This window comes from Narcine bancroftii, chromosome 3 (genome assembly GCF_036971445.1).
Source record: "Narcine bancroftii isolate sNarBan1 chromosome 3, sNarBan1.hap1, whole genome shotgun sequence".
Taxonomy (NCBI): domain Eukaryota; kingdom Metazoa; phylum Chordata; class Chondrichthyes; order Torpediniformes; family Narcinidae; genus Narcine; species Narcine bancroftii.
Window position 1 is genome coordinate 175,983,420 of NC_091471.1, and position 15,469 is coordinate 175,998,888.

Consider the following 15,469-nt stretch of genomic DNA (forward strand, 5'->3'; position numbering starts at 1 on the left):
CCACCTTCACGTTGGAAAACTTACCTTCATAAATGGTCCATGAGCAGCTGCAAGGTGGCGACTCCAACCGCTCTAAGGTCATTCTAAAAGTGGAGCGGTGTGCTCCACCTCACTATATAAAGGTACATCTGCTGTAAGTGGCTGGCTAGGAGCAGGCTGATGATGTCGCAATGACATTGTCAGCCCGCGACCCAATTCACTTCTCTCTCTCCCACTCATTTACCCTTCTCCTTCCATGACACCCTCAGGGCAGGGGCGGACGGCAGGGGCCAGCAGGGCAGGGGTGGACGGCTGGGGCCAGCAGGGCAGGGGCGGACGGCTGGGGCCAGCAGGGCAGGGGCGGACGGGGAGGACTGTGTCATCCCCACTGGCCACTCTGGCTTCCAGCACCTCACCAGGCTGCTTCAACCTTTGAGGCCACTCGTTGGCACCAGCGGCTCAATACATTGCAGAGCAATGGGCTTTTACCCTACCCATAATACCCCATGCAGCTGGAACTGTTCTGACAACAGTCGCCCCACCTACAGCAAATCCAGAAAACGCTCCTTTTAGAGCTGCTCCATAAACAGACAAGTTTAAAATTTTACCCACATTTGAAGCTGGCCTTGAAGTGGAGGCCTGGCATAAAAACACCTTAGGTTTTTGGTGGGAGGAATTCCACACAGACACAGAGAGAACATACAAACTTTTTATAGGCAGCATTAGATTCAAACCCCAGGCCACTGTAATAATCTACATTAACCGCACAGAATCTGTCCAAAGGATTCATTTTACATCTTTTGAAAGAAATCTTTTCTCTCCTTCTCCCATAAATCTTGGTTTGAACCAGTGGTGCAGTAATATTTTAGGTGCTGGGGCTCTCCAGAAATGGCAACAAGGAGGTACTGGAGCTGCCCTATGAGGTGCCAGAACGGCACTCCTGTGAGCTCCTGCTGAACTGCATTCCTGGTTTTAACTATGTTTCAGTGTTCACTGATTGTGTACAATTGGTTTGTTGCATGCAGCATTTGGGCAGTCAGATGATATTAGGCCACAGTGGGCATTAATATCAACTTGACAGCAAGAAACACATTGACTGAAAACAGGCCAGTAACCTTATGCAAGACCATAAAGTTTGGGCTTTGTGCATTCTAATTGTAAAGGAACAAATCAGTTAAAATCTCATGCACTGTATTAAGCCAAAATTGAAGACATGATGCATCTTTAAAAAAAAAAGTTTGATAGTTGAATATATAAACAGATCTTGGACAAATATTCAATACAAATTTGTCTTGTGACAGGCTGAGAGAAATTATCCCTAAGGTTATTGGTGACTTGCTCATACTTTATTTGAAACATTTATGTGCAAGTACATTAATTTCCTCTCTGGCAATACAATTATCATAAAATAAATCCTATGAGAAGGAAATGTTATTCTCTAAATTAACAAAAGCTACAAATATATTTTGCAAACTAGATAAATCAGAGGGTATCAAAAGACACAGAATAGTGTATCCCAGCATTTGGTTACAATGCGAGAAACTGGAAATTAGGATCATTTTAAAGTTATTTAATAATAACTGAGCTAACAGAAAATTGGTATTTTCAATTTACTGTTATTTTTAATATCACATAGAAGACTGTCAATCCTTGCTGATCTCTTCAGATTTCATATATTTTACAAACATTGCTTTTTTTCTCAAATCTTTTCAGTAAGGTACAGTATTATAATTGAAAATTTAATGGGTAGGCTCCAGAAATGAAAGAGATTGAAATGTTTGCTGATCAGAAAGATGCTTAATGAAAGGATCTTCCAAAACCTATGCACATGAAACAATTGGAATTCACTTCGTAAACAATATATTTTGACATCAAAACATACAAAAAATTCTTCTGACACTGTCTTCAAAAGTTTTGAATTTTAAAATAGTAATAGATTTTTAATTGCTGCCTGCTTCTTTATTTGGAATTTGAGGGAGAGGTTTAGTAGCCTGCTCCCAAAGAAAAGAAAGAATAACTTGCATGCCTAAATGTATTACATGTAAAGGTGGAAATTGAAGTGGGTAGTTCATCAGAGTAATTGCTTTAAGAGATTGTACATTTCCTGTAAAATCGAAAAAATATTACTTTAGTGTGCCAAGAAGCTGTGCTGGGTAAACAAACATAGAACCATAGAACATTACAGCACAGAAATAGGCCCCTTTGACCCTTCTAGTCTGTGCTGAACCATTTTTATGCCTAGTCCCACTGACCTGCACCCAGTCCATAGCCCTCCATACCTCTCTCATCCCTGTACCTGTCCAAATTCCTCTTAAATGTTAAAACTGAGCTCACATTCACCACCTCAGCTGGCAGCTTGTTCCACACTTTCACCACTCGCAGTGAAGTTCCCCCTCATGTTTCCCCTAAATCTTTCCCCTCTCACCCTTAACCCATGTCCTCTGTTTTGTATCTCTCATACCCTCAGTGGAAATCTATATTTATTCTGTCAATCCCCACTCATAATAAATGGCGAGGTTAAACATACAATTCATGGTGGTGAAAACGATTGCTCTTATTTTTTCAGTGATACGATGAATCATCAACAGATACTGCATATTCTCATCTTAGACAGGAGTTTGCAATAACACCCCTTGATTCACAACCAAGAGAGTAACAAATAAATTCAAAGATGTTAATTAAAACATTTTTTCATATTGTAAAAACCCAATGAGATTTGCACTGAAATCAGGAAGTTTGGAATCAAATACCTATCTTAGCCCAAAGCTATGTTATCTAGTTGTAGCAAAAAGAATTACGCACTCATTGTAAAGCCAGAAACATTACAATCTGCTGGAATGTCATTGACCTGAAAGTTACTGTAACTCTGTTGAGCATTTCTGGTACTTTCTGCTCTATAACAATGGTATATTTCTGTTGTTATTCACATTCTGAATACAAGGTAGTAACTAAAAATTTCCACTACAAATAAGTAACTAAGTATTGTTGTTGTTGTAAAGTGGCATTGAATGCCTGGCAACATGTGGAAAATGGATTAAATAGTAACATTTCACAAGGGAATTGTGCATGGCCATAAACCTGAACAATCCGTACAGAGGAGAAAGTAGCAGGAGAGTGAATCTCATTCACAGAATCAGTACATCCATGACAGACCTAATGACCTCCTTTTTGGCTGTACGTTTTGGGATTAGTTTAGGATTAGTATGTTTTGGGATTAGTTTAGGATTAGTATGCTTTGGGATTAGTTTAGGATTAGTATGCTTTGGGATTAGTTTAGGATTAGTATGCTTTGGGGTTAGTTTAGGATTAGTATGCTTTGGGATTAGTTTAGGATTGGTATGCTTTGGGATGAGTATGCTTTGGGATGAGTATGCTTTGGGATGAGTATGCCTTGGGATGAGTATGCCTTGGGATGAGTATGCCTTGGGATGAGTATGCTTTGGGATGAGTATGCTTTGGGATGAGTATGCTTTGGGATGAGTATGCTTTGGGATGAGTATGCTTTGGGATGAGTATGCTTTGGGATGAGTATGCCTTAGGATGAGTATGCCTTGGGATGAGTATGCCTTGGGATGAGTATGCCTTGGGATGAGTATGCCTTGGGATGAGTATGCTTTGGGATGAGTATGCTTTGGGATGAGTATGCTTTGGGATGAGTATGCTTTGGGATGAGTATGCTTTGGGATGAGTATGCTTTGGGATGAGTTGATTCTTTCATTTTGCAGAATAGGGAAATGTCCCTCATGGCTAGAAAATTCTAAGTTCCAATTCTCAAAGTGAAAATGTATCAACTGCCATTTGGTAAGCATGCACTATGGAAACAATTCATGTTGTATGACAGATTTTCCAGGAACTCTCACTTTTATAGTGATTCACATGCTGCCAGAGGATTGTAATAGGTCCTATGACATTTATAAACACCCCCACTCTCAAACTAATGAAATGGCCTGTTTTATCAGATTTCAAAGATTTGAACAAATAATTTATTTTCACTTTATATGGATGCACCCAATGCCATCATGCCACTCGGACTTGATGGTAACTTAATGGATGCAATACAGGTACTAACATGATCAATTAAATAATTTCTTCCCTGGAATTTGGGGAAGTACTGGCAGCTAGAGCTGGAGCTTTTCATTATATTGATGGCTGTGAAGTGGGCTCCAGATATATTCCTGGACCAACGATCTTTCAAGATATTCTTTTTCTTCTTTGGCTTGGCTTTGCGGATGGAGATTTATGGAGGGATATGTCCACGTCTGCTGCAGGCTCGTTGGTGACTGACAAGTCCGATGTGAGATAGGCAGACACGGTTGCAGCGGTTGCAAGGGAAAATTGGTTGGTTGGGGTTGGGTGTTGGGTTTTTCCTCCTTTGTCTTTTGTCAGTGAGGTTGGCTCTGCGGTCTTCTTCAAAGGAGGTTGCAGCCCACCGAACTGTGAGGCGCCAAGATGCACTGTTGGAGGCGATATCAGCCCACTGGCGGTGGTCAATGTGGCAGGCACCAAGAGATTTCTTTAAGCAGTCCTTGTACCTTTTCTTTGGTGTACCTCTGTCTCGGTAGCCAGTGGACATAGAACACAATCTTGGGAAGGCAATGGTCCTCCATTCTGGAGATGTGACCCACCCAGTGCAGTTGGGTCTTCAGCAGTATGGATTCGATGCTTGCAGACTCTGCCAGCTCGAGTACTTCGATGTTGGTGATGAAGTCATTCCAATGAATGTTGAGGATGGAGCGGAGACAGCGCTGATGGAAGCGTTCTAGGAGCCGTAGGTGATGCTGGTAGAGGACCCATGATTCAGAGCCGAACAGGAGCGCGGGTATGACAACGGCTCTGTACACGCTGATCTTTGTGTGTTTCTTCAGGTGGTTGTTTTTCCAGACTCTTTTGTGTAGTCTTCCAAAGGCGCTATTTGCCTTGGTGAGTCTGTTGTCTATCTCTTTGTCGATCCTTGCATCAGATGAAATGATGCAGCCAAGGTAGGTAAACTGGTTGACCGTTTTGAGTTCAGTGTGCCCAATGGAGATGTGAGGGGGGCTGGTGGTCATGGTGGGGAGCTGGCTGATGGAGGACCTCAGTTTTCTTCAGGTTGACTTCCAGGCCAAACATTTTGGCAGTTTCCGCAAAACAGGACGTCATGCGCTGGAGAGCTGGCTCTGAATGGGCAACTAAAGCGGCATTGTCTGCAAAGAGTAGTTCACGGACAAGTTGCTCTTGTGTCTTGGTGTGAGCTTGCAGGCACCTCAGATTGAAGAGACTGCCATCCGTGCGGTACCGGATGTAACCAGCGTCTTCATTTTTGAGGTCTTTCATGGCTTGTTTCAGCATCATGCTGAAGATAGTAAAGAGGGTTGGTGCGAGGATGCAGCCTTGCTTCACGCCGTTGTCAATGGAGAAGGGTTCGGAGAGCTCATTGCTGTATCTGACCCGACCTTGTTGGTTTTCGTGCAGTTGGATAACCATATTGAGGAACTTGGGGGGGCATCCGAGGCGCTCTAGTACTTGCCAAAGCCCTTTCCTGCTCATAGTGTCAAAGGCTTTGGTGAGGTCAACAAAGGTGATGGAGAGTCCTTTGTTTTGTTCTCTGCATTTTTCTTTGGGGAAGTGCTGGCAGCTGGAGGTGGAGCTTTTCATTATATTGATAGCTGTGAAGTGAGGTCCTAATATATTCCTGGACCAATGATCTTTCAAGATATTAATGCTGTCTTAAAGGATCATTAAAAGTGGTTTATTTTAAAAGAACACATTTAAAAAAAAATACATTATTACATTTTCCCAAATATATGAGCTTGATGGGATGCTTTCAATGGCTTGCAAAGAGACCAAATGGCAACAAGTATTCTGCTAAGAAAAGCTTTTCAGCTTTAGAAGCAGTTCTATGTAATAGCAATCAACTCCAGACAGCATTGAATGAATCAGCTATAATGTCTTCCTATTATGCAACCCAGAGGATTCTGGTTCCATACCTGTAATTTCCAATTCCAGCAGGTAGTTTTTCCAGTTGGTTCTTTTCTTAAATCCAACCATACAAGCTGTGGCAGGTGATCAAACATTTCCTCTGGCAACTCTTGAAGCAAGTTGCCTTCCAGATACAGATGCTGTGGGATACCAGAAGGTATTGATACTGTCAGTAAAGTTAAATTATTTACTATTTTCTAAACTTTAACTCAAATATACAAAGATTAGCCCAAACTAGACTATCATTATATTTGTGGGGCAAGGTTTAAACTAATTTGGCAGGGGTATGGGAACCAGAGTGATAGGAAAAAGGGTAGGGAAGATAAAGTAATGGCCAGGAAAAGTAAAATAGGAAAAGTAATGTTGGGAGGAGAAAGTAAAAAATCAGATGGTGCAGTGAGTTTTTGGGTCAATGATAGTGTTAAGAAAATTACAAAGAAAAATAGTGGGCAGAAAAATCAAAAGAAAAGGTTACAGAAGTCACTAGATATTAAAAGGACAAAGAGCATAAGGGCACTTTATCTGAATGCACGCAGTATTAGAAATAAGGTTAGTGAACTTGAGGCGCAAATCGGTACCCATGCCTATGATTTGGTAGTCATCACGGAAACATGGCTACAAGGTGACCCTAAATGGGAATTAAACTTTCAAGGGTATCAGATGGTGCAAAGAGATAGACAGGATGGTAAGGGAGGTGGAGTTGCACTCTTAATCAAAGATGAGCTCCAGGCAATAGTGAGGAATGATATAAGATCTAAAGAGCATAATGTTGAGTCCATTTGGGTAGAGATAAAGAATAACAAAGGGAAAAAATTATTGGTGGGTGTTATCTATCGCCCACCAAATAACAATAGTTTAGTGGCACAGGAAATAAATAGAGAGATAAGTGAGGCATGTAATAATGATATGGCAGTAGTCATGGGGGACTTTAACTTCCACATAGATTGGGAAAATCAAGTTGGTCGTGGGAATCTGGAAGAGGACTTCATAGAATGCATCCGCGATAGCTTTCTTGAGCAACATGTTAAGGAACCCACAAGAGAAAATGTTCTCCTGGATCTAGTGTTGTGCAATGAGATAGATAGAGTAAATGATGTAATAGTCAGAGACCATCTGGGAAATAGTGATCATAGTATGATTGAATTTCTCATTCAGATGGAAGGGGAAATAGTTATATCTACAACTAATATATTATGCTTAAACAGGGATGACTACCATAGGATGAGGGAGGAATTGGGCAGAGTGGACTGAGAGCACAGGCTAATTGATGAAACAGTTGAAGAACAGTGGAAGATTTTCAAAGAAATATTTTGTAATGCTCAACAAAAAATATTCTGGTCAGGAAAAAGGGCAGCAAGGGAGGGAAAAATCAACCGTGGTTAACAAAGGAAATAAAGGAGAGTATAAAATTGAAGGTGCAGGTGTACAAAGCTGCAAAGAGCAGTGGGAAACTGGAAGATTGGGATAACTTTAAGAGATGACAAGGGGTTACAAATCAGGTAATAAGAAATGGGAAAAAGGATTATGAAAGTAAATTGGCAAAAAATATAAAAACAGAAAGCAAAAAATTTTATAAATATATAAAACGGAAGAGGGTGGCCAGAGTTAACATAGGACCCTTGGAGTATGAGAAAGGAAAACTGGTAGCAAAAAATGAGGAAATGGCCAAGGTATTGAACAAATATTTTGTGTCAGTCTTCACGGTGGAAGACACGTCCAGCATGCCCAAGTGCGGAGTTAAGGATGCGAATGTTGGGGAAGGCCTTGATAAAATAGTTGTTGCAAAGGAAGTAATGATGGAGAAACTAATGGGACTAAAGCCAGACAAATCACCTGGTCCTGATATGCATCCAAGGGTTCTGAAGGAAATGGCAGAAGTTATAGTTGATACATTGGTGGTCATATACCAAAATTCCTTGGATTCTGGGCAGGTCCCAGCAGACTGGAAGACAGCAAATGTCATGCCACTTTTTAAGAAGACTGGCAAAAGACTGGAAATTATCGGCCAATTAGCTTGACATCTGTAGTTGGAAAAATGCTTGAAGCCGTCATTAAAGATGAAATAGTGAAACTTTTGGAACGTAAGGGTTCAATCAGGCAGACGCAGCATGGTTTTAGAAAGGGAAGACCTTGTTTGACAAACTTGTTAGGATTCTTTGAGGATATAATGGGTGCGGTGGATAGAGGGGAACAGGTTGATGTTGTATATTTGGATTTCCAGAAAGCGTTTGATAAGGTGCCGCACAAGAGACTTATCAGTACGTTACAGCAAAGTGGAGTCCGGGGAAATATATTGGCCTGGATTGAAAATTGGTTGTCTGACAGGAGGCAGAGAGTTGGGACAAATGGGAGTTTTTCAGGTTGGCAGAGAGTGGTAAGTGGGGTGCTGCAGGGGTCAGTGTTAGGCCCACAACTGTTCATCATTTACATTGATGACTTGGAGGAGGGTACAAAATGTGGTGTAGCCAAGTTTGTGGATGACACCAAATTGAGTGGAAGAACAAATTGTAATGAGGATGTGGAGAGTCTGCAGAGGGATATAGTTAAGATGGATGAGTGGGCAAAGGTCTGGCAGATGGAGTACAATGTTAGTAAGTGTGAGGTTATCCACTTTAGCAAGAAAAATAAAAGAGCTGAATATTATTTCTTCTTCTTTGGCTTGGCTTCACGGATGAAGATTTATGGAGGGGTAATGTCCACGTCAGCTGCAGGCTCGATTGTGGCTGACAAGTCCGATGCGGGACAGGCAGACACGGTTGCAGCGGTTGCAGGGGAAAATTGGTTGGTTGGGGTTGGGTGTTTTGTTTTTCCTCCTTTGTCTTTTGTCAGTGAGGTGGGCTCTGCAGTCTTCTTCAAAGGAGGTTGCTGCCCACCGAACTGTGAGGCGCCACGATGCACGGTTTGAGGCGATATCAGCCCACTGGCAGTGGTCAATGTGGCAGGCACCAAGAGATTTCTTTAGGCAGTCCTTGTACCTCTTCTTTGGTGCACCTCTGTCACGGTGGCCAATGGAGAGCTCGCCATATAATACGATCTTGGGAAGGCGATGGTCCTCCATTCTGGAGACGTGACCTACCCAGCGCAGTTGGATCTTCAGCAGCGTGGATTCGATGCTGTCGACCTCTGCCATCTCGAGTATTTCAATGTTAGGGATGAAGTCGCTCCAATGAATGTTGAGGATGGAGCGGAGACAAGGCTGGTGGAAGCGTTCTAGGAGCCGTAGGTGATGCCGGTAGAGGACCCATGATTTGGAGCCAAACAGGAGTGTGGATATGACAACGGCTCTGTATACGCTAATCTTTGTGAGGTTTTTCAGTTGGTTGTTATTCCAGACTCTTTTGTGTAGTCTTCCAAAGGCGCTATTTGCCTTGGCGAGTCTGTTGTCTAGCTTGTTGTCGATCCTTGCATCCGATGAAATGGTGCAGCCGAGATAGGTTTACATCCGGTTCTGCACGGATGGCAGTCTCTTCAATCTGAGGCGCCTGCAGCTCACACCAAGACACAAGAGCAATTTGTCCGTGAACTACTCTTTGCAGACGATGCCTCTTTAGTTGCCCATTCAGAGCCAGCTCTCCAGCGCTTGATGTCCTGTTTTGCGTAAACTGCCAAAATATTTGGCCTGGAAGTCAGCCTGAAGAAAACTGAGGTCCTCCATCAGCCAGCTCCCCACCATGACTACCAGCCCCCCCACATCTCCATCGGGCACACAAAACTCAAAACGGAATATTATTTAAAGGGTGAAAAACTACAGCATGCTGTTGTGCAGAAGGACTTGGGAGTGCTTGTGCATGAATCGGAAAAAGTTAGGTTGCAGGTGCAGAAGGTTATTAAGAAGGCAAATGGAATGTTGGCCTTCATCGCTAGAGGAATTGAATTCATGGGTAGGGAGGTAATGTTGCAACTGTACAAGGTACTGGTGAGACCGCACCTAGAGTACTGTGTCCAGTTCTGGTCTCCATATTTGAGGAAGGATATACTGGCTTTGGAGACGGTCCAGAGGAGGTTTACTAGGTTGATCCCTGGGATTAAGGGGTTGACGTATGATGAAAGATTAAATTGTCTAGGATTGCATTCGCTCGAGTTCAGAAGAATGAGAGGAGATCTTATAGAAACATATAGGATTATGAAGGGTATGGATAGGATAGATGTAGGAAGGTTTTTTGAGCTGGCTGGGGAAACTAAAACGAGAGGACTCAGTCTCAAGCTTCGGGGGAGTAGATTTAGGACAGAGATGAGGAAAAATAGTTTTTCCCAGTGAGTAGTGAATGTTTGGAATTCTCTAACCAGGGAAGTGGTTGAGGCTGTTTCATTAAACATATTTAAAATTCGGTTATATAAATTTTTACATGATAGAGGAATTAGGGGATATGGGGAGAAGGCAGATAGGTGGAGTTAGGTCATAAATTAGATCAGCCATGATCGTATTGAATGGCGGAGCAGGCTCGATGGGCCATTTTTGGCCTACTCCTGTTCCTACTTCCTATGTTCCTATTATGTTTGATATATTTTAGTAAAACAGGCCACAAAAATGCAGACAAATAAAAATACAGTATTTTAATTTAAGAATTAAGAATGAATTTGGAGAATCTCAAATGCGCTGCCTGTTACTTACACAGGATTACATAGATCCTAAGGCACAGAAATATATACCAATTGAAGTCTTCTCCTCCCATTTTATGAGAAGGATATAGTAAATGTAGATAGGCTTCTTCTCAATTTTCTCTCAGATTTCTAGACCTATATTCTAATGATGGCCTTTAGTGACATTGTTCCTCAATTTCCTTTTCTATAATAGATATTTAACACAGAACACCATCATGCTCTCCTGAAATCGATGATCATCTCCTTATTGACATTGAGAAAAAAGTTGTTACCTTGGCACCATGCTACTAGACTTTCAAACTCCTTGCTGTATTCTGTCTCATCATCATTTGATACCATTACTGTGCTGTTGTCGGTGAATTTGAAGATGGAGATGGAATTGTATTTGTCTGTATATTCATGGTGTGGAGGGATTGTAGTCAAGGACTGAGTATGAGTGTGATCATGGAGATATTGCTAGCCACCTTCACTGATGGCAGAGTGTGCTAGACAGAAAGTCAAGAATTTCATTATGGAGGCCTAGATCCTAGAGTTTGGAAATGAATTTGCTTAGGATAATGGTATAGAATGTGGAGCAGTAATCAATGTATAGTCAACTAACATCGGTGTCTTTGGTGTCCCATCACAAGCAAAATCAATTTATTCTTCCACTGCATTGCAAGTTCCATTTCATGCCAGTGAGGCTGGCATTTTGAATTGTGGTTACTCTTGGTTATAAGTACTGGTCATAACCTCCTTCCTAAGAAATATATTCTTTTAAAACAAAATAAGCATATTAGTCATATTTCCTTCTCCCTATTTCCCTGTGGCCCTGCCACTTGTTTTCTCTCTCGTGCCCGTTCTCCTGGTTCCCTTGGCATTTACGAATGCTAAATCGATAGTTTGCAAGAGCCAATTTAATCTACTACTGCTTCTTTAGGATAGGAGGAAACCTGTGCACCCAATGGAAACTTACAAAGTGTCAACTCTATGTTGACAGCATTCAAAATCAGGATTAAACCCTCCTCTCTGAAACTGCAAGGCCACAGCACTAACTGCGACCATGACACTCCTCATTCTTCAGATGACTGTTTTGATTCAGAACTGATTTAATGATTAGCTTCAGGAGAAGGGAGAAGAGCATGGATTTTTCATTTAATTTCACTTCATTCATTTACCTGGCCTTACTGGGCTTGAAATGACCCTTTGGAACCTCAATTGCAGAAGCCCATCTCTACCTGACAGATTGCTTTGTGCAATTGGAATCTCAAGGGGTCAGGGGCTAGCAGGGTTAACAGTGAGGTCGGCAGGTCAATGCAGTTAAAGGATCTTTAGCACAAACCACTTGTCACTTCTGCTGAAGTCGCTACAAGAATGCTATATTCTAGTGAACCAGATTAACCAAATAGAAAAGACATGGAAGCCACATGACAAAGAAAATAAAAGCCAATTTACCTTGATATATCTTGGCATATCACAACTCAGGCAGGTTAGGTTGTTCTTGGAAAGATCTAGTGACTTGTTGCTACACCAGACATCAGACCGCCTTGCACTCTCACCTTGCCAATTATCCGCAGCTGGAGTGCAGAGACCATGCTGAGCCAAGGAGTCAAGGGGCTTCAAACTGAGGTCCATGAGGAATTAAAGCCACCGCACTGCACCAGTACCGGAGCATGACAGAGGCGCTGTGCCATGCAGGATGGTCCTAGCCTGAGACACTCCTTTAAAACCCAGGGAACAATACTAGAGAATAAATAAAAGCAGTCCCCATAACTGGCATATTCACAGGCATAAAAGAAAACGGAGAGTCCAGCGAGCTAATGTTCATTGATGCATTCAATTCAGTTCAAGGTGGAGGTAGATTAAATTTCTAATCTGTCCAAAAGCAATGTTGGGAAGTTTTCTCTGCAGTGTAACAGCATTGCTGTGGTCACCATGGGGATTTTTGTAATTTAGGATTGTTGATAATCCATTTGCAGATGGGTTCATGGCTGTTTTTAAATACTAGGTGTGCACGATTTGAAGCAAACACAGACAACTCAGTGGGTGAATGTTAGAGCATTGTCCATTCAGGGCCCTTCCAGTGTTGCCAGGCAAATGCCTTGGCTTAGAGACACATCACACCAGTGAATATGATCGATTATAGGTTTATTGTCAGATACATTGTACATATGCACTGAACATGTACTTGCTGCAGCCGAACACATACTTTGTGAAATACAACTAGTATGCATAATTGATTAAAAAAACTATAAATATAAAAGATAGTGTGAATGGGGCATTTTGGTTAGTGCAGGTATGTTGGGCCAAAGGGCTGCATGTCTGTAAAAATATACACAGTGCAAAAAAAAGTGACTCTGCAAAAGTGCAATCGTCTTGTGGTATAGGAGCAGTTCCTGGTTAATGTAAGGAGGGGAGGTTCAAGACCCAGATAGTTGTTAGAAACTGTTGCTGAACCTTTAAATGCTGGTCTTCACATTTATCAGGCTGTGCCTTCTGTCCAAAGATAGCAGTAGGCAGAAGTTATGATCAGGGTGATGGGTGTCTTGAGGCAACAGCTCACATAGATATATTCAAAAGCTGGAAGATCAGAGCCTGTGTTGGGTCTGGCTAGGTTTGCTGCCTTCTGGAACCTTCTGCATTCCTGGGCAATCAAATTCCCAAACACAAACATGATGCCACCAGTCTGTATTCTTTATGGACCTGACAAATATCAAGTTGCTTTTATACAGTGCCTTTCCCATAAGCAAACCTCTCAGAAGTGTCCATCTCCAGCACAGACACCAAAATGATTGGAGAAGGTATTAGAGGAGGTAAGGTGCAGAAAAGATTTATAAAAATATTACCGGGATTGGTTGACTTGAATGGTAAGGAGAGACTTGATAGGCTCGGATAATTCTCCCTGATGAATAGGGTGGGGGAGCAGAAGATGAGCTTACAGATGTTTATAAAATCTTAGAAACATCAAACATTAGAGCACAGAAACAGGCCTCTTCGGCCCTTCTAGTCTGTGCCAAACCTTTTTATTTGTCTAATCCCACTGACCTGAACCCAGTCCATAGCCCTCCATACCTCTCCCATCTACATACCTATCCAAATTCTTCTTGAGTGTTAAAATTGAGCTTGCATTCACCACTTCAGCTAGCAGCTCATTCCATACTCCCACCAATTTGTGTGAAGAAGTTCCCCCTAAACTTTTCCCCTTACAACCTTAACCCATATCCTCTGGTTTGTATCTCACCAACCCTCAGTGGAAAAAGGTGCCTACATTTACGCTGTCTATCCCCCTCATAAACACTGCTGTCAAATCTCCCCTCATTCTTCCATACTCCAGGGAATAAAGTCCTAACCTGTTTAACTTTTACCTGTAACATAGTTCCTGAAGTCCAGGCAATGTCCTAGTAAATCTTCTCTGCACTCTTTCTATCCTATTGATATATTTCCTGTAGTTAGGTAACCAAAGCTGCACACTCTACTCCAAATTTGGCCTCACCAATGTCTTGTACAACTTTACCATAACATCCCAATACTTTGATTTATGAAAGCCAATATGCCAAAAGCTCTCTTTATAACTCTAAGGGGAATACAGCTTTGGATTTTTGCTTTCCATCTTCCCTTATCTATGTAAAGTCCAATTTCCAAGTCATTACAATACATTTCCTCGCTTTAGTTTAGATCTTGTTCCTTCTGTTTCCCAAAAGAAATAAATCTGGGTTTAATGGAAATAGTGTACCTGTAATTTGTTCTAAAAAGTTTTGTATATCCACCCAGAAAAGTTTTACCTTAGAAAATGGCCAAGTAGAATGCAAGAAAATTACCCATCTCTTATTTCAATTTTGTCTTTTATCTTCCTCTCAATAATCAAATGTTTCAACAATAGTGACTCTTTATCCCCAGTTGGCAATTTTGAATCCCATTTATATATAAATTCTTCTGCCAATTTCTCTCCTATTTTATCAAACTCTATTTTGACCCATGTCGGTTTTCTGACCACTTCAAAAAAGAAAAGCAAGGAATCTCAGTTGAGCTGCTTGATAATAATACTTAAAGTTAGGGAGTTGTAAATCCTCCTAATTCATATTTCACATTAACCATTCTACAGAAACTTTTGGCATTTTGCCTTTCCACAAACAGGGACTTTCAAGCACACTCCTGATTCCCTGTAACAAAGCAGGTGTGGACCTCTGCATGCACTAATCTATTGCAGTACTATGTCTCAACTAAGTGTGATGCACACCTTGCAAGCAACTCCTCCAGTGATGTCCACAGTAGCAACCCAGCATTGAGCTATGTCTAGGACTTGGACCAAGAAGCAGCGAGAGAGAAATGTGGCATGCATCAATGTTTTATGCTATTCTGAGCTGGGCATCTGGCCATCAAGACACTGAGTCATTTAAATGAGCCAATGGTAAGGTAGGCACTAATGGATGGTAGGAGTCCAACCTTGATCGGCAGGTCATGTGACCTCCAAATAAGTTTTAAACAGGGAGGTCACATGACCCTCTACAATCTACAATGTTCCAGACAGGGAGGCCTTGTGTTCCTCTACAATTATTGGCAAGTAGGATTAAGGAGAACTCCAAAACATTCTACGCATATGTGAAGAACAGAAAGGTGACAAGAGTGAAGGTAGGGCCACTTAACGATAAAGGAGGAAGCATGTGCACGGAGATGGAGGAAGTTGTGGAGGTCCTAAATGATACTTTGCTCCATTATTCACCAGAGAAAAGAACCTTTGTTAAAGGTGAAATCAGAATAGAACAAGCTTGTGTGCATGGGACGATTAGAAAATAAGTAATGGATCTTCTTAAAAACGTTAAGATTGATCAGTCCTCAGGGCTGGATGAGATATACCCCAGGCTGTTTTAGGAGGGAAGTATTAGCTGGGGCATTGGCTATGATCTTTCTATCCTCCTTGGCCACAGCGGAGTTGCTGGAGGATTGGAGAATG